This window comes from Macaca mulatta, chromosome 5 (genome assembly GCF_049350105.2).
Source record: "Macaca mulatta isolate MMU2019108-1 chromosome 5, T2T-MMU8v2.0, whole genome shotgun sequence".
Lineage (NCBI taxonomy): Eukaryota > Metazoa > Chordata > Mammalia > Primates > Cercopithecidae > Macaca > Macaca mulatta.
The window spans coordinates 109338705-109362666 of NC_133410.1; the positions used below are offsets into that span (position 1 = coordinate 109338705).

General features: G+C 40.4%; 1 long non-coding RNA gene and 1 pseudogene across 1 annotated transcript; one reads left to right on the plus strand and one right to left on the minus strand.

Annotated features, from left to right (window-relative positions):
* Positions 1-432: 432 nt before the first annotated feature.
* On the plus strand, positions 433-14983 carry LOC114678362 (uncharacterized). Its single transcript, XR_003729726.2, has 3 exons — positions 433-622; positions 829-874; positions 10646-14983. It is a non-coding gene; the product is annotated as an uncharacterized LOC114678362 (long non-coding RNA).
* Positions 14984-14985: 2 nt separating this feature from the next.
* Positions 14986-15347, minus strand: LOC100429415 (dynein light chain 1, cytoplasmic pseudogene; annotated as a pseudogene).
* Between the last annotated feature and the right edge of the window lie 8615 nt (positions 15348-23962).

The window sequence follows — 23962 nt, forward strand, 5'->3', positions numbered from 1 at the left end:
AGTGCAGTCTGAGGGTCTGTCAGTTCTTTAGAAGCAGCTGGAGATATTAGGAAAATGGGCCAGGATTGTGGCTTCTTCAGACTGCGACAGAGAAGGACAGGAATCTTCCTCTGCTCCAAATCTCAGCCCCTCACTGTGTCCCTGCCCAAACAATAAACACATACATTCTTTTTATCACTTCTGCTTTTGTTTCTGCCTCAATTGTTTTTCTTTTATAAACTGCCAAGATCCTATTGGTCAGCATCCAATTCATTTAATTACGCAATCCAGTTATCTTGTATCACCTAGAAAAAGTAATATAAGACTGTCTTAAAATAAAAGACTAGTGACAATAAAGATGTTTTGCCCAACAGAGGCCATTGAAGGACATACTTCCTCTTTAAATCATGTGAAATTCATCCTGAAATGCTTTTCTCATACAGTACAGTCATTTCTTTCATATCTGAACCATAGCTGAAGTAGTAGATTCTTATGCTTTTCCTCCTGTCTCCTTTTTCCTTTTTGCAGCTCCTGGCCACAGTGGGAGCCATGATCTCTCTCCTTTATACGTGGCTGTATTCCCAGAGCTTTCATTTCCATGTGGCACATTTTTATGCTCATTTTGGGTAAAGATATCTGAAAGGTAAGGTAACTTTGTTTCTCTGGTGCTATTCTACTGGGGGAAAAGAGGTGGGGAGAGGTTTGCTGGTTAGAGTTCTAAAACTAATGGCAAAAACATTTTGCCAATTAACTTTGCACCAACCCGATATATCTGTAGACTTTTAAGTCTTAGCATTCAGCAGTAAACTGAGTCCATTTTTAAAAATATAATATCTTTTGTTTACCTAGGAGCTGGTATAGTGAAGGATGAAGAGAAGGCAATGCAATGGTTTAGGTAAGATGATGACATCTGCCAAAAAGCAAAACTCCAGAGTTACCTGTTCAGAAAGTACAGGTGGAGCATCCCTTATCCGAGTTGCTTGAGACCAGAAGTATTTTGGATCTTGGATTTTTTTTTTTTTTTTTGAAATATTTGTATTATACTAACTGGTTGAGCATCTCTAACCTGAAATTCCAGAATCTGAAATGCTCCAGTGAGATTTTTCTTTGAGTGTCATGTTGATACTCCAAAAGTTTCAGATTTTGGAGCATTTCAGATTTCAGATTTTCTGATTAGGGATGCTCAACCTATGCTTAAATAGAAAACCTTATGATTTTGGTGCTTTTTCCCTAGAGCAAAAATAAGCTAGAGATCTAAAATCTCTTAATATTAAAGTCTTGGTACCCTCTTTACTTTTTCCACTTGGTGATGAGGTAGGAGTACTGGTGGGGCTGTTGAGAGGGTGGGGCCAGTGCATTTTAAAACAGTCTACACAATGTAAGCAAACAGCAGATTAGATTCAAAAGAGTCAAAGTGGGGAATGTGGACCAATCTAGGTCAATATTCAGGATGTCAATAAATTTATTAACAATGCTCTGTGTTAACATTACTTTGGTTATTAAGGTTTTGAGCTCTTGACTATAAAACATACACTAATTTGAAATTTACAAACTGGGCTATGTGTTAGAATCACCTGGGAAACTTCTGAAAAATACTGAAGCCCAGTTCCAGATTGATTTAAATGAGCAGAAAAAGTTCCCTAGAAGAGTGTAATATGCTGCCAGCTCAAACTACTCCAGAAGTCTATAATGGTTAATAAAGTAAACATGAACCAGCAGAAGAAGGCATTTCAGGAACATATTCTAAAGCTTAAAATCGATATTCTGATAAAGTTCACCTGACAACAGAAGAAACACCTTTGAGAATCAGGAAGGGAGTGACGTGGTTCCAAAGTGGCAAAGTGTCATTGGTGATTAACTGCACTTGACTGAAGCTCTTGCCACTGGGAGTATAGTCCATACACCCACAGCATTGGCATCGCCAGGTGGGTACTTGGTAGGAATGCTGCCTCTGAGGCCCTAATGCAGACCCACTGAAGTAGAATCTTCATTTTAATAAGACCCTGGGGTGACTGATATGCACCATCCAGTATTGTAGCCAACAGCCACAATGTGGCCATATAAATGGAAATGAACTAAAACCAAATAAAATTAAAATTTTAGTGCATAGTTGCACTGTCTACATTTCAAGTATTCAATAACCAGTAGTGGCTACTGTACTGGACAGTGCAAATACAGATCGATTCTATCTTTGGTAAAAATTCTATTGGAAAGTACTAGCAATTTACATTTATGTTTCAGCAACTGGAAATAGTGCTTAAGGGTCAGTTTACATGTTATTGAATTTCTAACATTCCCACATAGTCCTTTCCAGCATTTTGATTGCCTGTATATTTTGGAGAAAAGAGTATAATTATATCAATATTTGGAAAAGCTGATGAATTGATTTGAAACAAATATGTGATTAATTTTTTTAAAGTACTGTACTTGTTTCAAGTAAGAAAAACCTTTTTTTTTTTTTTTTTTTGAGACAGAGTCTCCCTCTGTCACCCAGTCTGGAATGCAGTGGCGTGATCTCAGCTCACTACAACCTCCTCCTCCTGGGTTCAAGCAAGCCTCAGTCTCCCAAGTAGCTGGGATTATAGGCACACACCACCATGCTCGGCTAATGTTTTTTGTATTTTTAGTAGAGACGGGGGGTTAGTCAGGGTTCTCTAGAGGGACAGAACTAATAGGATAGATATTTTTATATATAGGGGAGTTCTTAAGTAGTATTAACTAACACAATCTCAAGGTCCCACAGTAGGCCATCTGCAAACTAAGAAGCAAGGAAACCCATCTGAGTCTCCAGGCTGAAGAACTTGGAGTCCAATGTTCAAGGGCAGGAAGCATCCAGCTTCCTGGGAGAAAGATGTAGCCTGGGAGGCTAAGCCATTCTAGCCTTTTCACGTTCTTCTGCCTGCTTTTATCCTAGCTGTGATAGCAGCTGATTAGATTGTGCCCACCCGGATTAAGGGTGGGTCTGCCTTTCCCAGCCCACTGACTCAAATGTTAATCTCCTTTGGCAACATCCTCACAGACACACCCAGGATCAGTCCTTTGCATCCCTCAATCCAATCAAGTTGACACTCAGTATTAACCATCACAAGCCCACCCCTTGTCAACTTTAACTGATACACATTTCCTGAGATCATACATAATCTTCAAATAAAAACAATAATAAGGTCATAATTATGCCTAGCGTAATGCAACTATCCTTCATATAACCAGAAACGCACCAATCCCCAACCCAAATACTATTACATAAAGTTAATGACACTCAAATGCCGATATGAAGTAAGTAAATCTTATGTCACATGATAAAGGAAAAAAGAAATAAAATGAAGTTATTTTCTTAGTACAAGTGTATACATGCACACACATGTTTTTAACAAAAGAAGGAGGAAATACTCATGACAATTACAGTCTCCATTTCTGCAACTGGTCACGGGGCCATTGATGTTTACCACCTTCTACTACCCATTCGTATTTCCTTTGCCTTCATCAAGCACCTTAGCAGGTCATGGTTTTTTTCTTGGTGGAGTGACCCAAACCTTCATTCCTGAATAGTCTGGGCCAACTACCTGGATTGGGCTATTGTAGTTTCCCATTGACCTAAATCACAGAGCATGATAATACTAAGCCCTAAGGGATCTCCTGTATTCCATGCATACTCTTCCTTACCTCTGTTGTGGAGTAGTGGGCTGATTTCATCTTGATAGTCCGGGTCAATCACCCCAGCCAACACTGTAACTCCCTTCTTAACCTGTGGACTTAAAGGTAGGAGGAGTCCAAAGTGTCCAGGTGGCAATCTTAACTTGTAGTTTAATGGAATCAGTGTGTCTCCTGGTGGCAACATTTCTCCCACTGGAACTAAGACCTCTAGGCCAGCAGAACATAATGTCACAGAAACAGGAAGCAAAATTTTTGTTAGTGTATCACTAGGGGTGATGGTAAGTGGTGCCACTTCCATTTCCACCCCTTGATTCCTGGACCCATGAATCCTGGCTATGGGAGAAACAGTATCGTATATCGAATGCTGATTCAGAGCATACATGGCCTTTTAGAGAACTTTGCCCCAGCCCTGGCAAAGTATTGTCACCTAGTTGGCATTGTAATTGTGACTTCAACAGGGCATTCCACCATTCTATCAATCCAGCTGCTTCAGGATAATGGGGAACATGGTAAGACCAGTGAATTCCATGAGCATGAGCCCACTGCTGCAGTTCTTTAGCCATAAAGCGAGTGCCTTGGTCAGAGGCAATACCATGACAGTGGATAAGGCATTCCATGAGCCCACAGATGGTAGTCTTGGCAGAATCATTGTATGCAGGATAGGCAAACACACATCCGGAGTAAGTATCTATTCCAGTGAGGACAAACCTCTGCCCTTTCCATGATGGAAGAGGTTCAATATAATCAACCTGTTACCAGGCATCTGGCTGATCACCCTGAGGAATAATGCCTTATTGAGGGCTTAGTGTTGGTCTCTACTGCTGGCAAATTGGGCACTCAGCTGTGGCCATAGCCAGGGCAGTCTTGGTGAGTGGAGGTCCATGTTGCTGAGCCCATGTGTAACCTCCACATCTGCCGCCATGGCCATGTTGTTCATGGGCCCATTGGGCAATGATAGGAGTGACTGGGGAAAGAGGCTGAGTGGTGTCCACAGAATGGGTCATCTTATCCACTTGATTATTAAACTCCTCCTCTGCTGAGGTTACCCGTAGGTGAGCACTCACATGGGATACAAATATCTTCACAGTTTTTGATCACTTAGAGAGGTCTATCCACATGCCTCTTTCTCAAATTTCTTTGTCACCAATTTTCCAATCATACTTCTTCCAAGTCCCTGACCATCTAGCCAGACCATTGGCTACAGCCCATGAATCAGTATATAATTGCATATCTGGCCATTTCTCCTTCCATGCAAAGTGTACAAGTAGGTGCACTGCTTGAAGTTCTGCTCACTGGGAAGATTTCCCTTCACTGCCATCCTTCAGGGATGTCCTAGAAAGGGGCTGTAGTGCTGCAGTTGTCCACTTTCAGGTGGTGCTTGTGTATCGTGCAAAACCAAGTGTCTTCTCTTAAAAAAACCCCTAGTCTTCTCTTCCTCTGTCAACTGATCATAGAGAACTCCCCATGAGGCCACTGGTGCAGGCTGGGGGAGAGAAGGCAGGGTGGCAGGAGTGGAGACCATGAGCATTTGAGCCACTTTCTCATGTAACTTACTTGTGCTTTCAGGACCTGCTCAAGCGCAATCACATATGTACCACTTCCATTTAATAATGTAATGCTGCTGTGCATGACCTACTTTGTAGCTAAATGGGTCATAAAACACTCAGTTCGTGATAGGCAGTTCTGGTTACATGATGACTTGATGACCCATCATCAAACATTCAGTTTCCACCAAAACCCAGTAATAGGCCAAGAGCTGTCACTCATAAGGAGAGTAGTTACCTACAGAAGATGGCAGGGCCTTACTTCAAAATTCTGGAGACCTCCACTGTGATTCATCTATGGGGTCTTGCCAAAGATTCCAAACAGCACCCCTATCTGCCACTGATACCTTAAGCACCATTGGATCTGCTGGGTCATACGTCCCAAGCGGCAGAGCAGTTTGCAGAGCAGTCTGGACCTGTTGCAGAGCCTTCTCCTGTTCTGGACCCCTCTCAAAACTGGCAGCCTTTCGGGTCATTGGATAAATGGGCCAGAGTAACACACCCAAATGAGGAATGTGTTGCCGCCAAAATCCAAATAGGCCCCCTAGGCACTGTGCCTCTTTCTTGGTTGTAGGAGGGGCTAAATGCAGCAACTTATCCTTCACCTTAGAAGGAATATCTTGACAGGCCCTACACCACTGGATCACTAGAAATTTGACTGAGGTATAAGCTGTCTGAATTTTTGTTAGATGTTTTTCCCATCCTCTGGCATGCAAATGTCTCACCAATAAGTCCAGTGTGTTTGTTACTTCTTGCCCACTGGATCCAATTAGCATAATCTCGTCAATGTAACGGACAAGTATGATACCTTGTGGAAGCAAAAGGTGATCAAGGGCACTCCAAATAAGATTATGACACAAAGGCAGAGAGTTGATATACCCCTAAGGTAGGACAGAAAAGGTATATTGTTGGCCTTACCAGCTGAAGGCAAATTGCTTCTGGTGGGCTTTCTGGGCAGGAATGGAGAAAAAGGCATCTACCAAGTCAGTGGCTGCACACCAGGTACCAGAAGATGTGCTAATTTGCTCAAGCAATGAAACCACATCTGGTACAGCAGCTGCAATTGGAGTCACCACTTGATTAAGCTTACAATAATCCACTGTCATTCTCCAAGATCCATCTATCTTCTGCACAGGCCAAATAGGAGAGCTGAATTGTGATGTGGTGGGAGTCATCACCCCTGCATCTTTCAAGACTTTGATGGTGGCACTAATCTCTGCAATCCCTGCAGGGATGTGATATTGTTTTTGATTTTCTGTTTTTCTAGGTAGAGGCAGCTCTAATGGCTTCCATTTGGACTTTCCCATTATGATAGCCCTCACCCTACCAGTCAGGGAGCCAATGTGGGGGTTCTGCCTGCTACTAAGTATGTCTGTGCCAATTATGCATTCTGGCACTTGAGAAATGACCACAGGATGAGTCCAGGGACCCATTGGACCCCCTGTATATTGGACCTGAGATAAAACTCCATTAATTACGTGACCTCCCTAAGCCTCTACTTTAACTGGAGGACCACTATGACGTCTTGGGTCTACTGGAATCAACTTCAGCTCAGAGCCAGTGTCCAGTAGTTCCCAAAATGTCTGATCATTTCTTTTTCCCCAATGCAGTTACCCTGGTAAGAGGCCAGAGGTCGATTTGAGGAAGGATGGGAGAAAAATTAACATAAGTTGTCAGTAGTGTAGTGGGGTCCTTCCTTAAGGGTACCTGTCCTCCCCTTCATTCAGGGGGCTCTGAGCCTGTAAACTGGCTGAAGTCTGGAAATTGATTGAGGGGTCGTGATTCTCTGTTTTTATAATTCAAATTGGTCTTTTGTCTATTCCACCTGGAAGTTTTCTGCTTATATAAATTGAGTAGGAATGCAGTAGGCTTCCTATCAATTTCTCTTCTAGGAACACCGTGATTAGCCAATGTGAGAGCTCTACACAAGTGAGACTATTCTGATTGCTGCTTTGCCTCTGCTGTCCATTACGGTAGCTACACCCACCTTGCTTTTGAGGGTTAAGTGACGTCACTTGGCCTCTGCCACCTTGGGATCCAATTATTCTCATTGTATTTAAGTTTTGTCGTTGAGTGACTACAGTTCCCACTGTTAGATCTGGCATACAGAGAAGAGCAATTACAGGGCTCTTCAAAGATGCAGGTGCTGCCCTCACAAATCTATTTTGCAATGCATTGGTCAAGGGTATATCTTCTGGACCCTCCCAACTGAAATGAATAGGTCTAAAGTGACTAATCACCTCCAGCATCCTAATCTCCCTAGGCCTTTGGATCCCTTCCTCTACATTAAACCAAGGGGGATCAGACATTTCCAGCTTGCTCACAGTAGGGCATCTTTTAATCCATATTTCAGCTAACTAAGCAAATAAACTATTGAACCTTTTTTTAACTCCCCAAGCTGCAACATTAAATGCAAAATCCCTGCTTAGTGGACCCAAATCAATAAATTCAGCCTGATACAACTATAGTTTTTCCAACATTATACTACACCCTTAATATCCATTCCCATGCCTGTTCTCCAGATTTCTGTTTACATAAATTATAAAACTCAAGCAGTTCTTTTCGAGTGTAACACATCTCCTCCTGGATCACACTCTGAACCTCACGTCCTGCCACTCCAGCATTTAGTCTTCTACCTCAGGCTAAGAGGTAGACCAGTTTTAGAAAAAAAGGTTCAGTAAAGCACTGAGGATGGGGCGGATCTTGGGAATTTGTATAATAGTTAGGGATGTTGGCTGCACAATTGGTAACAAAATTTTGAAATGACCATTTTGAGGCAGCCAAGTCAAAATGGCGAAGCCAATATGTTCTATTTTGCAACTGACAGTTACCAGATGGGAGGTTGTATGGAATCCCTCTCCAGTTAGCACTCCCAAACCAAAATATAGAATTTCCTTGCAAGAGAGGGGTGCCTCAGACATTACATAAGATTCTTGGCTAGAAAAACTTCTCTAAATAGGGCAAAATAATCTAGTTAGGCTCTGATGTTTTAAGAATATTTATTTGGGTAGCTCTGATTTTATTATGAAGATTCTTGTATTAGTCCATTCTCATGATGCTATGAAGAAATACATGAGACTGGGTAATTAATAAAGAAAAGAGGTTTGACTGACTCACAGTTGTGCATAACTGGGAAGGCTACAGGAAGCTTACAATCATGGCAGAAGGAGAAGCAAACACGTCCTTCTTCACAAGTTGGTAGGAGAGACAAGAATGAGAGCTGAGCAAAGGGGGAAGCCCCTTATAAAACCATCAGATCTTGTGAGAACTTACTATCACAAGAATAGCATGGGGAAAACCACTCCCATGATTCAATTACCTCCCACTGTGTCCCTCTCACGACACATGAGGATTATGGGAACTACAAGTAAAGATGGGGATGCTCCATACTATATCATTCTGCCCCATCCCCTCCCAAATCTCATGTCCTCACATTTCAAAACACAATCATGCCCTTCCAACAGTCCCCCAAAGTCTTAACTCATTCCAGTATTAACTCAAAAGTCCAAATCCCAACTCTCATCTGAGACAAGGCAAGTTCCTTCTGCCTATGAGCCTGTAAAATCAAAAGCGAGTTAGCTACATCCTAGATACAATGGGGGGTACAGGCATTGGGAAAATACACCCATTCCAAAATAGAAAACATGACCAAAACAAAGGGGCTACCAGCCCTATGCAAATCTGAAATCCAATAGGGCCCTCATTAAACCTTAAAGTTCCAAAATGATCTACATCAATTGCATGTCTTATATCCAGGTCATGCTGATGCCAGAGGTGGGCTCCCACAGCCTTGGGCATCTCTGCCCCTATGGCTTTGTAGGGTACAGCCCCCCTCCCGGCTCCTTTCACGGGCTGGCATTGAATGTCTGTGGCTTTTCCAGGTGCACAGTGCAAGCTGCCAGTGGATCTACCATTCTGGGGTCTGGAAAATGGTGCCTCTCTTCTCATAGCTCCACTAGTCAGTGCCCCAGTGAAGACTCTGTGTGGGAGTTCTGACCCCACATTTCCCTTCTGCGCTGCCACAGCAGAGGTTCTCCATGGGAGTCCTGCCATGTAGTAAACTTCCGCCTGGACATCCAGGCATTTCCGTATATCCTCTGAAATCTAGGTGGAGGTTTCCAAACCTCAGTTCTTGACTTCTGTGCACCCACAGGCTAAACACCACATGGAAGCTGCCAAGCTTGGGGGCTTGTGCCCTCCAAAGCCATAGCCCAACATGTACCTTGGCTCCTTTTAGCCATGACTGGAATGGCAGGCCACAGGTCACCCAGTCCCTAGGCTGCACACAGCAGGGGGTTCCTGGGACCAGCCCAGGAAAACATTTTTTTCTCATGGGGCTCTGGGTGTGTGATTAGGAGGGGCTTCCACGAAGGTCTCTCTGACATGTCCTGGATACAGTTTCCCCATTGTCTTGGTGATTAACATTGGGCTCCTTTTCACTTATGCAAATTTATGCAGTGCGCTTGAATTTCTCCTCAGAAAATGGGTTCTTTTCTATCACATTGTCTGGCTGCAAATTTTCCAAACTTTCATGCGCTGTTTCCTCTTGAACATTTTGCCACTTAGAAATTTCTTCTGCTAGATACCCTAAATCATCTCTCTCAAGTTCAAAGTTCCACAGATCTCTAGGGCAGGGGCAAAATGCCTCCAATCTCTTTGCATGGCAAGAGTGACCTTTACTCCAATTCCCAACAAGTTCCTCATCTCCGTATGAGACCACCTCAGCCTAGACTTCCTTGTCCATATCAATATTAGCAGTTTGGTCGAAGCCTTCCAACAAGTCTTTAGAAAGTTTGAAACTTTCCCACATTTTCCTGTCTTCTTCTGAGCCCTTCAAACTGTTTCAGCCTCTGCCTGTTACCCGGTTCCAAATTTGCTTCCACATTTTCAAGTATCTTTACAGCAGTGCCTCACTCCTGGTACCAATTTACTATATTAGTTTGTTAATGCGCCACTCTGAAGAAATACCCGAAACTGGGTAATTTATAAAGGAAAGAAGTTTAATCGACTCACAGTTCTGCATGGCTGGGAAGGCCTCAGGAAACTTACAATCAGGGCAAAAGGGGAAGCAAACACATCCTTCTTCATAAGGCAGCAGGAGACAGAAGAATGAGAGCTGAGCGAAGGTAGAAGCCCTTTATAAAACAATCAGCTATCATGAGAACTTACTCACTATCATGAGAATAGCATGGGGGAAACTGCTCCCATGATTCAAATATCTCCCACTGTGTCCCTCTCATGACACGTGGGGATTATGGGAACTACAATTCAAGATGAAATATTGGTGGAGACCCAGCCAAACTATATCAGAACTCATGATGGAACCCAGGTGAAATGGCATGTGTTTCCCTCATTACCTTACAATGAGTTTAAACAACTGTTACTCTGGCTCTTAACTCAAACTCTTGAATGTGCGGGTGCTTTTGGTTTACTCTTTCTTAGCACTACTAAATAACAGTTTCTTCTAGGGATGTAGAAATGCTTCTTAATGTTGCTGCAAAACGGGGGATCCAAGAAGACGAAGAACTTCTGGAGAATGTTATTTGGACTAAAAGCAAGCTCTTGCCAACTGCAAGAACCGGGAGTTTTTATAAACCATAATGTGTGTCCTGCATCCTCTTCCTGGAACATAGGATGTTCTGCTATCACTTGTCCACTGTGGCCCTGCAATGCTTTGTGGCACTTTCAATGGAAGCTCCTTTTACTTATAGTCTCGTATGCTACTGTAGCATTAATTTGCTGCTGCAGCATTAATTTGCTGGTTAAAATCCTTTCAATGAAGTGTTACTTATATGTTTTCTTGGGATTTGAGTTTGACCTCTTCTGGATAGAGGAGTACTTTGTTTGGTTTTCATTACTGCTCACTTCAGCTAAAGTTGCATTCAAGCCAGTGAGCATTCTATAACGTGGTAAGTGGAAAATAACGAAGAAACTTGTCACACCAGAGATTGGCTTCTTGGATGTGTTAGTTGGCACTCACAGATCCACTGAAAGAGCTAAACTCATCATTAGCCAAATCTATGACATGTGATGTTCTGCCTAAAATAAGTCTGTTTTCATTTCTCTCCATTTCAATTTTCTGCTCTATTAGGTTTCTATGGTATTTTATTACATTCACTTTCTGTATTACAAAAAGTCCTTTATGGGGGTAAAAAAGGTTGGTATTGTTGTCAATGAAAGGGAAAAGGATAAAGTATAAGACCTAATATTGACTGACCATCTGCCACGTGCAAGATATTTTTTTAGCTGTTTTATATATATATGTGTGTGTGTGTGTGTGTGTGTGTGTATATATATATATATATATATATATATATTCATATTCGAGACTGAGTTTCACTCTTGTTGTTCAGACTGGAGTATAATGGCATGATCTCGACTCACTGCAAGCTCAGCCTCCCAGGTTCAGGATATTCTCCTGCCTCAGCCTCCTGAGTAGCTGGGATTACAGATGTGCACCACCACGTCCAGCTAGTTTTTTCATTTCATGCTATTCTCATGTTCTCATGATTTTTCATGTCATGGGGTTTTACCATGTTGGTCAGGCTGATCTTGAACTCCTGACGTCAGGTGATCCACCTGCCCTGGCCTCCCAAAGTGTTGGGATTACAGGAGTGAGCCACCACACCCGGCCTGTTTAACAAATATTTTAACATTCACTAGTTACAAAAGCCTTATAAGTCTTATAAGTCTTATAAGGTGGATCTTATCGTAACTCCCATTTTACAGAGTGAAAACAGGTGTAGAGAAGTTGTGATATGTGCAAAGTCACAGAGCAAGTGACAGAGTGGGGTTTTTAGTGCTGGCAGTCTGATTCTAGAGTCGACATTCTTAACCAGTTCTACCAACATTACTCTCCCAAGTCATTAACATCTCTTTACTAATAACAAAGATGTTCTAAGAACAGATAGCTGGGTTTATTACTAGCATATGGTGAACACTTATCTTAGCCAATAACTCAGTCCCATTTTCTGACTATGATTTTTTTAAGGACAAACCACATAGTCCTATTCTTCAAAAGTGATATTTTTAACCTTAATATAATTAGCTGTATTTATCTCATTTAGATTATAGCACAATTCTCTCCTTGGAATATACATGCAGAAACACAAAGTGAGGGTGACAAAAGTGTCAAACTGGAATTCAATATGATGATTAAGCTGTGTTTAAAATATTTGTTTCCACTTTGAGTGCCTCGTTTACACTGTATACATATGGAATATGACTGTCAGCCTTCAGCAATCTTCTCTTTGTCCATCGTGAACACATAAACTTTTAAAGATGTACATGAAATGGTCACATGCAATTTTAAATTCTTTAATGTAGAAAATCCCAAATTCATAAACTAAATTCTTCACTTGAACCTTTGGTAGTGTAGTATTTTTATCTTCTCTAGAAACACTTTACTTTCCTTACATTTTTCCCAGAGAAACCAGTCTTCAATTCAGTTTATGTTGTTCAAGATATAACTCTGGAAATTTTATTCTGTGCCACAAATGCTTACATGATACTAGCACAATAATTTCAATCATCGTGTTAATGTGCATTTTTTTAACCTTCACAGTAATATCCACTATACTATCTTGCAACTTAAATGCTTGTTTATAGTAACAACCCAAACTTACAAGTATGAAAATATACTATAGGAATATGATCACTAAATAGTGTTAATTTTTTTATTTTAAAAAATTCCTTTGGGCATCTTCTAGAAACATCTCCAACTAACATTGATTTAGGTTGTTTTAGGGTACTAATGTCTTCTAACAGTTCTTTGTTGTTGAAATAAAGAAATAGAGCAGTTGAAAAAGCATAACAACAATGAGAAAGATTGTGTAAAGCCTCACATATGAAACTCCTTCACTTTTAACTTTGATAATACTTGGGTGTAAGATCGGGAATAACCTACCAGTCCATTAGGGTTGAAAAATAATGCTTCATGCAAAACAGGAGAATGTGATGGATGAAGATTCCCCTGAATCCAAAGCTCTGCTTCTACTTCCTTTGCTGTATCTGGGCAAAAATTCAGGGGAAAAGCAAGACATAAGAAAGAAATTGGATCATAAAGAGAGTGAGAGCATGAGAGAACGAGAATGGATTTGCATGTGTTTGGCCGGTTTAGATACCCCAGGTTCTGCTTTCTTTCTTCCTTCCTCTGTGTTCCTTCTGGGCCACAGAGGTTGAGAACCTCTGCACTCTTCTAGATGCCCTAGGTTTCCTATTTAGCTATTCTGATGTCTTGATCCTTTTTCTCAGGCTCTGCCTTAATGTTAATATAAAAAATATTTTACATTAAATACGACATATTTACAGTACACATATCTTAAATCTACAACTAAATGAATTTTACATATATATTACCCATGTAACTACTGCTCAGATGAATATGCAGGTTTATAATATTCCTTCCAAGTCAATACTCCCAGGTAACTGCTATCCTGATATCTAGTCCTACAGATTTGTTTTGCCCACTTGTGAATACTATGATATTTGTTTGTAAATTTGATTGTCAATATTATACTGTACATTCTTCTGTATCTAGATTCTTTCACTCATGGTCATTTGTGAGATTTATCCTTGTTGTTGCCTGCTGCTGGAATGAATTCATTTTCATTTGTATAGTATTCTGTTGTATGATTACACCATAATTTATCTTTCTACTTTTAATGGGCATTTATATTACTTCTAGTTTCTGGATATTAGTTAAAAAAAAGTACCTATGAACATTCTTGTTCATGTATTTTGAAGGATATACTCTTATCTTTTGAATATATACCCAAGAATGGAAATGTTGGATTATAGGGTATTCATATGTTTACCTTTGGTTGGGTCTGCCAAACATTTCTCCAAAGGAATTGTGTCATTTTACACTCCCACCATCAATTTATGAGAATTCCAGTTGCTCCACATTCTTGCTAACACTTGGTTTTGTTAGTCTTTAAATTTAAGCCATTCTAGTCAGTGTAGAGTAGTATCTTATCATAGTTTTAATTCGAATTCATCTGGCAAGTAATAATGGGAAGCACATCTGTTTGGAGGTATTTGAGAAAGGGAGCTGGGTACACAGTACAGCATGTACTACACTTAAGACTCCCGAAGGAAGCTGCCTGATTTCTTGGAGGTGAACTTTCTGGTGTGGCCACATTCTCAGTGACTTGAGATAGACTAATTGTAAACCTAAATTGTAAATAGATGGCTTTTAATGATCTGAACAGAGCTAGGGTTTTAATTGCAGGTTGTCACCCTGTGATTTTCTTGTATAAGAGACATAAACTTAGCCAGGAACTCGTAGTTCTTTGAATTTAAATAGGATAATTTTCCTATAATCATGCTTTATTACAAAGCATCTTCTAGGCTTCAGTCTATACAATCTTGCCCTAGTAAGCAATATCAAATTATGCTACATATGTGTTATTGGTAAAATCCATTTGAATTGTGATTCAAATATGGCAATATTTTTATTATTACTACAGGCTGTTATTTGACATGTGATAAAACAGAGTTAAACTGCTGGCGAATGGCTGACAGAAATTACCCCAATGACAGCATATTATCTGAATTAACTTTTTGGATTCTTAGCTCAGTGCCCAAACTTACTACAAGAAAGTACTGATGCAGTGTTTTACATTTTTTTCTTTCATATCTGTAAAAGATTTGTTTTTTAAAGTAATGGATTTTGAGGGAAAAAAACATGGAACAGAAGTATGGAATACAAATATAAGTGTGTTACTAATTATCTTATAACCACAATAAACTAATACAGAGAATGCCCTGTACAAAACACAATAAAGTTTCAAAGATTGAGGTGTTCCTTAGCAAGGCTGACAATTTTAGTCTCTGGTATTTGTAATTTAGGCTGCAGTCCTCATTTCTGGATGAATCACTCTATGTGCGGCACAGTCTATGCCTTTAATCAGATTTGAACAGAAGAATGCCCCTTTGGCCCAGGTAGAAGTAGACGAAGTGTTTGGTTTCATGTGTCAGGCAACTACCAAAGTTCCTCCCCATGATGCAATGTCAGATGGGATTGTACTTCTTGTCAAACTGCTTCTTGATATGGGCTGAAAGAGTCTTTTTAATGTTCTCCAATGCCTGTGTAGCTCACACCACTAAGCCCTGCTGCATCTCTTCCAATGTGACTGCATTTTTGATCACAGCTTTTCAATTTCACATGGTTACTGTGGAGCAGAGACTGGCCAACTGGAATAGTCTCCTTGGGAAGGTGCTAGCATGGCTCAGGCCCTGTGAGAGCTACGGTCACTACAGGAGCCATGGTACATCTAACACATTTTATATTCTTAATGAGACTCTGTATCTAGTCATGTTCTTTCTGTGCCTAAGAGAGCATAGAAAGTCCTTCTCATGCTCTTTCCCCACTAAATTTTCTCAAGGAAGCAGGAGAGCACATTTGCATGTACCAGCATTGGAACCACTGTACCAGTTTACTTATCTTGAACAAGTGGCTTAACCTTTCAGAGTTCCAGTTTCTCCAGCTGTGCAATAACTACTACCTCATAGTGTTGGTTTGAGGATGGATTAGCTAATGTTTAAAAAACACATAGCACAATCCTTCACATGAAGTAATGAAACTGAAGGTAGTTATGTTAAAGTTGTCAGGCATGAGAAAATGAGAAAATAATCACTTTCTGTCAGAGACGGACTTACAGTGAAGCAAATGCAGTTTAAATTTTAATGAAGTTTAAGGGCCCTTTGCAAGTAAGTATACTCAAAATAAGATATTTTAACTACAATTGGCTAGGATGACTCTTCCCATTTGATTTCATCTCCACCACATTTGCCTTTGTTTCAACTGGTATTGGAGGGCTGTAGGCATTCTTGGCTTTCAGTTGTGGGAAAGTTGAGTTGGGAATATGTTTAGTTTGGGCTTATAAGATATATTTGACTTACATTTCTACACACAGTTGGGTTACTTCTAGCTGTCTTGGTGTTGGAATGGATTCTAGAAAACCTCTGACTGCCCACTATGCTATGTGCAGATGCAAAGGCGAAAGGTGTGGCCAAATAGTTGGACGTGTGCACAGTATCCAGCTTCAGAAGAATGTGGTGGTAGAGGAGGAAATGGTTTGCTATGTTCCTTAGATGCACCTAGTGGAAAATTCTTCTGAACCTTAGAGCTCACATGTGAAAGAAACTTGGATGGAAGTGTTTCTAATATTTGACCACAATCCTGAAACTTTACGTGAAGTTACCAATAATGTGGTGTGAAACTGAAAGATACTATATTCTAAACTATTGATAAAATAAATTTTAACATATTGATAAAATAAATCTATTTTAAACTATTGATAAAATAAATTTCAAAGGTGCACTGAAGTCCTATTCTATAATAGGTATTATGAAATAATTATCATCCATAAAGGTGCTCAAAGAGCATGAAGTCCAAAACATAGGAAAAAGAGACTACTAGAAGTATATCAGGACATTAATTAATAAAATTATATTATTTTTCTGGCATTTTTGGTTGATTGTAGTATTTATCAGTTTTTCATTTATTTTATTTTATTTTATTTTTCTCATGCCTGATACTTTTGTAGTCAGTTTGGATTCACAAGTACGCATTTTTTTCTTAAGGGAATCTTCAGATTGTGAAAGCTTCTGGCCACACACTACCTGAATCCACCCTTGTTTGTGATCATATACCCTGTTGCCAGTGACCCAGAAGGACTTTGTAGACACACCTTTCAGTTTGTGGTTATCTTTGGCTGTGATTTCTGATGTACCATGAAACCGAGAAACCTGAATTACATAATATTTGCAGGGACAGGAATTTTTTTTTTTTAATTTGATTCTGATTCCACATCGCTTCACTTCTTTTAGGCAAGTCAAGTATGTATTGCCTTTGCATTACTGAAGGAGAAAATGGGGATTCTTTGTCCTCTTTTGTTCCAGGGTAATTACATAAAAGAAGCTAACTCTATAGATTCCTGACCATGCATAATGAGATGACAAACTATACATCAGATAGAGGGACTATGCCCCAGAATTAAATTGCTCAAAACAACAACTGTATAATCATTGTTACTTTATGGGTAAAGAAACTGAGGTCTAGCTGATTTATCAAGGACACAGTGGTTGGAATTAAGTCCACCTCTGGATTAGCTCAGTTCTACAACTTGCTGCTGCCTTGCTAAGTGATTCACTTCAATGATTCACTTCAAAAACACGGAAGAAGAAAGATTTACCTTGAATGTACTTGGATATTGATGTTTCCTTGGCAACAGATTCTAAATGAAAAGCAAAATAGTGATTGAACATATGCAGTTTTGTTAAAAAATTGTGGGCTCTGAAGCAGCAGCCTCAGAAATTCCTCATTCTTTGTTAATTGAAAAGAAAAGTTTTATTCTTGGATACTGCTATGTAGCAGTTATTTTAGAAAAATCTATTTTCTAGGCAGGAAAACAGGAGGCCATTCCCCTTTTCCTCTGAATCTCCCTCTGCTTTGGCCTTTTTTACTTTCTTGTAGTAAATCAGAGTCACGTGCATAATTAGCACTTAACACCCACCTCATTGAGGTCTAATCAACAGTACCTGTCTATAATTGAAGGGATTAGACATAATTTAGTTGCAATTAAATGCAGCCTAGTATGAACATAAGGTATATTATTAATAGAATATCCTTTTTTTTTTTCTGTCTTGATACTTTAAATTCCTTGGTTAGTCCAAATCATTGCAGTGCTACATTCCTTCTATAGCTTTTCTTTTAAAAAGAGATGATGCTTTTACGGAAATGCTGTGGTTTTGTGTCATCTACTTCCTTTGAGGGATGCTATAAAATAGAACCCCTTTAAACTGTGGGGATATTGTTCATTCTAGCTTTGCTAATCACAGTGTGGTTTAGGCCAGAAGTTTTGGGGTCACCTGGTAGGTGGTTAGAAATGCAGAATCTCAAATCCCACCTCAGAGCTAGTGAATCAGAATCTGCATTGTAAGATCCCAGGTGGTTTATATGTGCAATGGAATTTGAGATGCACTGTTCTGTATTGCCTGGTCTATTTTCTTGAGGACTTGCAGGATAATTTACTTCAGAAATAACCTAGTGGTTAAGTTCCTCGGCTTGAGGTAGGCAGAAAGTTTGCTTGATTTGGAGGTTGCTTGCCCCAATTACTGATTTTGTGTTGTATTCATCTATTTTTATGCTACTGATAAAGACAGACCCAAGACTAGGAAGAAAAATTGGATTTACAGTTCCACATGGCTGGAGAGGCCTCAGGATCATGGTGGGCAGTGAAAGGCACTTCTTACATGGCGGTGGTAAGAGAAAATGAGGAAGATGCACAAGTGAAAAGCCCTGATAAAACCATCAGATCTCATGAGACTTAATCACTTCCCTGAGAACAGCGTGGGGGAAACTGCCCCCATGATTCAAGTTATCTCCTGATGGGTCCCTCCCGCAACACATGGAAATTGTGGGAGTACAATTCAGATGAGATTTGGGTGGGGACACATCCAAATCATATCATTCCATTTTGGCCCCTCCAAATCTAATGTCCTCACATTTCAAAATGAATCATGCCTTCCCAACAGTCCCCCAAAATCTTAGCTCATTTCAGCATTAACCCAAAAATCCACAGTCCAAAGTTTCATCTGAGACAAGGAAAGTCCCTTCTGCCTATAAGCCTGTAAAATTAAAAGCAGGCTAGTTACTTCACAGTCCAAAGTTTCATCTGAGACAAGGAAAGTCCCTTCTGCCTATAAGCCTGTAAAATTAAAAGCAGGCTAGTTACTTCCTAGTTACAATGTGGGTACAGGTATTGGGTAAATACAGCCATTTCAAATGGGAGAAATTGGCCAAAGGAGTTACAGGGTCCGTGCAAGTCCAAAATCCAGTGGGGCAGTCAAATTTTAAAGCTCAAAAATGATCTCCTTTGACTCCAGGTCTCATGTCCAGGTCATGCTGATGCAAGAGGTGAGTTCCCATGATCTTGGGCAGTTCCACCCCTGTGGTTTTGCAGGGTACAGCCTCCTTCCCAGCTGCTTTCACAGGCTGGCATTGAGTGCCTGCAGCTTCTGCAAGGGCATGGTGCAAGCTGTTGGTGGATCTACCATTCTGGGGTCTGCAGGACGGTGGTCCTCTTCTCACAGCTCCTCTAGGCAGTGCCCCAGTAGGGTCTCTGTGTGGGGGCTCTGACCCAACATTTCCCTTCCTCGGTGACCTAGCAAAGGTTCTCCATAAGTGCCCCACTCCTGCAGCAAACTTCTGCCTGGGCATCCAGACATTTCCATCCATCTTCTGAAATCTAGTTGGAGGTTCCCAAACCCTAATTCTTGACTTCTCTGCACTGGCAGGCTCAACACCATGTGGAAGCTGCCAAGGGTTGGGGCTTGCACCCTCTGAAGCCATGGCCCAAGCTCTACATTGGCCCCTTTCAGCCATCATTGGAGCAGCTGGGATGCAGGGCACCAAATCCCTAGGCTGCATACAGCATGAGGACACTGGTACCGGCCCATGAAATCATTTTCCCTTAGGCCTCTGGGCCTGTGACAAGAGGGGCTGCCCTCTGACATGCCCTGGAGGCGTTTTCCTGGTTGTCTTGGGGATTAACATTTGGCTCCTTGTTACTTATGCAAATTTCTGCAGCTGGCTTCAATTTCTCCTCCGAAAATGGGTTTTTCTTTTCTATCACATTGTCAGGCGGCAAATTTTCCGAGCTTTTTCGCTCTGCTTCCTTTATTAAACCGAATGCCTTTAACAGTGCCCAAGTCACCTCTTGAATGCTTTGCCGCTTAGAAATTTCTTTTGCCAGAAACCCTAAATCATTTCTCTCAAGGTCAAAGTTCCACAAATCTCTAGGGCAGGGGCAAAATGCCACCAGTCTCTTTGCTGAAACATAGTAAGTCACCTTTGCTCCAGTTCCCAAGTTCCTCATCTCCATCTGAGACCACCTCAGCCTGGACCTTATTGTTCTTATTGCTATCAGGGTTTTGGTCAAAGCCATTCAATAAGTCTCTAGGAAGTTCCAAACTTTCCCACATTTTCCTGTCTTCTTCTGAGCCCTCCAGACTGTTCCAACCTCTGCCTGTTACCCAGTTCCAAAGTTGATTCCACATTTTCGGGTATTTTTCAGCAACGCCCCCCACTACTGGTACCAATTTACTGTATTAGTCTGTTTTCATGCTGTTGATAAAGACATACCCAAGACTGGGAAGAAAAAGAGGTTTAATTGGACTTACAGTTCCACGTGGCTGGGGAGGCCTCAGAATCATGGAGAGAGGTGAAAGCACGTCTTACATGGTGGTGGTAAGAGAAAATGAGGAAGATGCAAAAGTGAAAACCCCGATAAAACCATCAGATCTCTTGAGACTTATTCATGAACATGAGAACAGTATGTAAGAAACTGCCTCCATGATTCAAATTATCTCCCACTGGGTCCCTCCCAAAGCATGTGGGGATTATGGGAGTAAAATTGAAGATGAGATTTGGGTGGGGACACAGCCAAACCGTATCATGTGTTTTTGGGAAATCTATTTAACTTCTCTAACTCCCAGTTTTCTTCTCTGTACAATGAAGACCATAATAGGATCTACCTCACAGGCTTATTGTGGTCATCAGTGAGAAAGTACATGTAAACCAATCAAGCCCCAGTAGTTGCATATGAGAACAAATAATAGCTATTATTATTGTTATTACTACTACAAAAAATTATTTTTTTCTCATTGAATGGTTTTGTCTTATCAAATAATATAACTGATTATTTTTGGAGGGAGCAGGGTAATGACTGCTAGGAAGCATAGAGCCAAATTATACCCCTTTCCAGCCAGTATTTGACATTTTAACTGACCTTACTCCAGCTTCATCTTATTTATGTATTTATTTATGTATTTATGTATTTATTTATTTATTTGAGACAGAGTCTCACCCTGCCGCTCAGGCTGGAGTGCGGTGGCTCCATCTCTGCTCACTGCAACCTCTGCCTCCTGGGTTGAAATGATTCTCCTGCCTCAGCCTCTTGAGTAGCTGGAATTACAGGTGCATGCCACCACACCTGGCTAATTTTTATATTTTTAATAGAGATGGGATTTCACTACGTTGGTCAGGCTTGTCTTGAACTCCTGACCTCAGGTGATCTGCATGCCTTGGCCTCCCAAAGTACTGGGATTATAGGCATGAGTCACCATGCCTGGCCCATCTTATTATTGTTATTATCTTTTTTAGGGCAGGGTCTCACTCATTCTCCCACTCTGGAGGGCAGTGGTGTGTTCATACTTCATTGTAACCTCAAACTCATAGGCTCAAGTGATCCTCCTACCTCAGCCTTCGGAGTAGCTGGGTTTACAGGCAGGCACCACCACACCCAGCTAATTAAAAAAAAATTTTTTTTAATAGAGATGGGGTCTTGTTATGTTGCCTAGTCTGGTCACAAACACCTGGCCTCAAGCGATCATCCCACCTTGGCCTCCCAAAGTGCTGGGATATCTTATTCATACTTATATTTATATTTCTTCATCTCAATTTCCTTTTATTTTTATATTTTATGTTTACCATTGCATCTTTGTAAGATACTTCAGAATCATTTTATATTGAGCATGACATAACAATAAATTAGTAATCACAACTACAAATTTGTTACTCCATAACTTTTGGTCCAAATTACGTTGACAGCCTTTTCTTATTTTTCTTTCTACCAACCCCTTGGTAGAGTCATATTGTTCAATCTCGTAATCGTTGTAAGGAAGGGGCACCTAAGACAATTTTTAAAGAAATGCTGTTTTCCTCACATTGCCTTCTTCTTTTTTTTTTTAATAGTTATATCCCTAGCATAATATGCTACAGATAATAGATGCATAATACATTTCTTGAATGGGTATGTAAAAATTTTTATCATATCCATTTACATCTCTTCATGCTTGCTGTTAAATTCAAACCTGGAATGAACTTTCTTTATCCTTTTGACTTGTCCAGTAAAGAGACCAAGATCAGGTGTTACCCTCTGCTAGAAGACTTTCTTGACCCTTGTTCCAGACAGGGGGCTCCCTTCTCCAAGAACCACAGAATTCACTGCGTGTCTTACTCGGGTGGCACTTGACATTTCTCTTTATGTTGGTAGCTATCCTTGATTTAAAAGCACAAGATTTAGAATCAAGAAGTTATTGGTCCAACACTATTAGGATGACTTACCAGCTGTGTGACTATAGAAACTTTCTTACCTTCTCTAGGGCTTCTGCCTCTTCTGTAAAATGGGGAAACTGAATGCTGTATTGCTAGCATAGATATCATATGTGGATGTTTAGCATATTACAGTTGATAACTGTGCTTTTTTTTTTTTTTTTTTTTCCAAATCAAATTCAGTAACCTTCTCCTGTAGAATCAGCAGGGAATTATGACAGGGTTATGAATGAAGTCCTGTTCCTATCATTCTCAAGGACTGTTTTTGCCTCTGGGCTCCCCTGACTGACAGAGCTGCAGGGGTTTTGTCTATTGATGATTTGTGGTGAATATAGCTGTGATTAAATATTGTCTAGGTTTCATGACTTGTCATGATGGCAGAGGAGGAAGGTAAGAAATATTTACTGTTACCCAGGGAACACTGCACAATACAGTTTCAAACTCTTCTTGGATTCCCTTTTGTTGTTTTTATTTCTCCTCTTTTTATTTTATAGCATTATTTCTCTTTTTTACATTTCTCTTCCTAAGAATACATTTTAGAGACCAGAATTAATTTATTTTTAAGGGAGTTCTGTTGATTTTTTTCACTTTCAGACATTTAAAAAATAACCTCCAACCTCTTTGTTGCTGTATGCAGGGACATATTTTCAAGGTCTTGAATTGCAAAATGCCTGAGAGTCAAACAGAAACATCTTTGAGTGTCAGAATTCTGAAAAAGTGATTAATGAAGCCAATTCTCTCATGAAAGATGATACGAAGTTACCACATGAGATACTTTTCCTGTTCACCAAATAACTAGAAATAGCAAGATAACTGGAAAGTTAATCTGTATTTTCAGAAAAATGTCTTATGAATATATACTTATTAAAAGAAGAGTGCTTTGAAAAAACAAGGAGGCTGGTCCATCAGAGAAGAATGCTCATTTTACATCTGACATGGGTCTCTACTTATTCTAGTTCTTTCTCCATATGTTAGTTGGGGAAACCTTTGAGATTAAATCTGATCATCTTGTTTTCTGCCTAAAACCCCACTGACTCCTTATTGCCCACAACATTAAATCTGGGATAAAAGGCTTTGCTTAATCTGGCCCCAAATAACCTCCCACCTCCGCTTCTGCCCCTGCAGCGTGGGTTCCAGGAGCTCCAGCTGCCCTGCCCGCAGGTGATGCCCTTTCACCGCGGGTTCTCCGCACAGGTCTTCTCCTCTGCCTGCTCACCATCAAGAACCAGCCCAAATGGCCTTACTCTCTAAAGTCTCCCTGGAGTCCCCCAGGCTTAAGCAATTATTTTTTTCTTTGAGGTCCCATGACAATTTATATATAACTTTGTAAAGCACTTACTATTCTTGCTAGTTATATTTCCATTTATAAATGGCTTTATTTAGTTAGTTTTTAGAGATACATTCTCACTTTGCTATCCAGACTGGAGTGAGTGGCATAATCATAGCCTCAAACTCTGGGGCTCAAGAAATCCTCCTGCCTCGGCCTCCCAAAGTGCTGGGACTTCAGGTGTGAGTCACTGTGCCTGAATGTTTTTATAAATTTCTTATTAGCTTATGAGTGATTTGAAGATAGATACATTGCTTCTATCTTGTTCGTATCACAGGTAACTTGTTGTACAATGTCTATCATGTAGAAGGTACTCAAAAGAGATTAACTGAATGG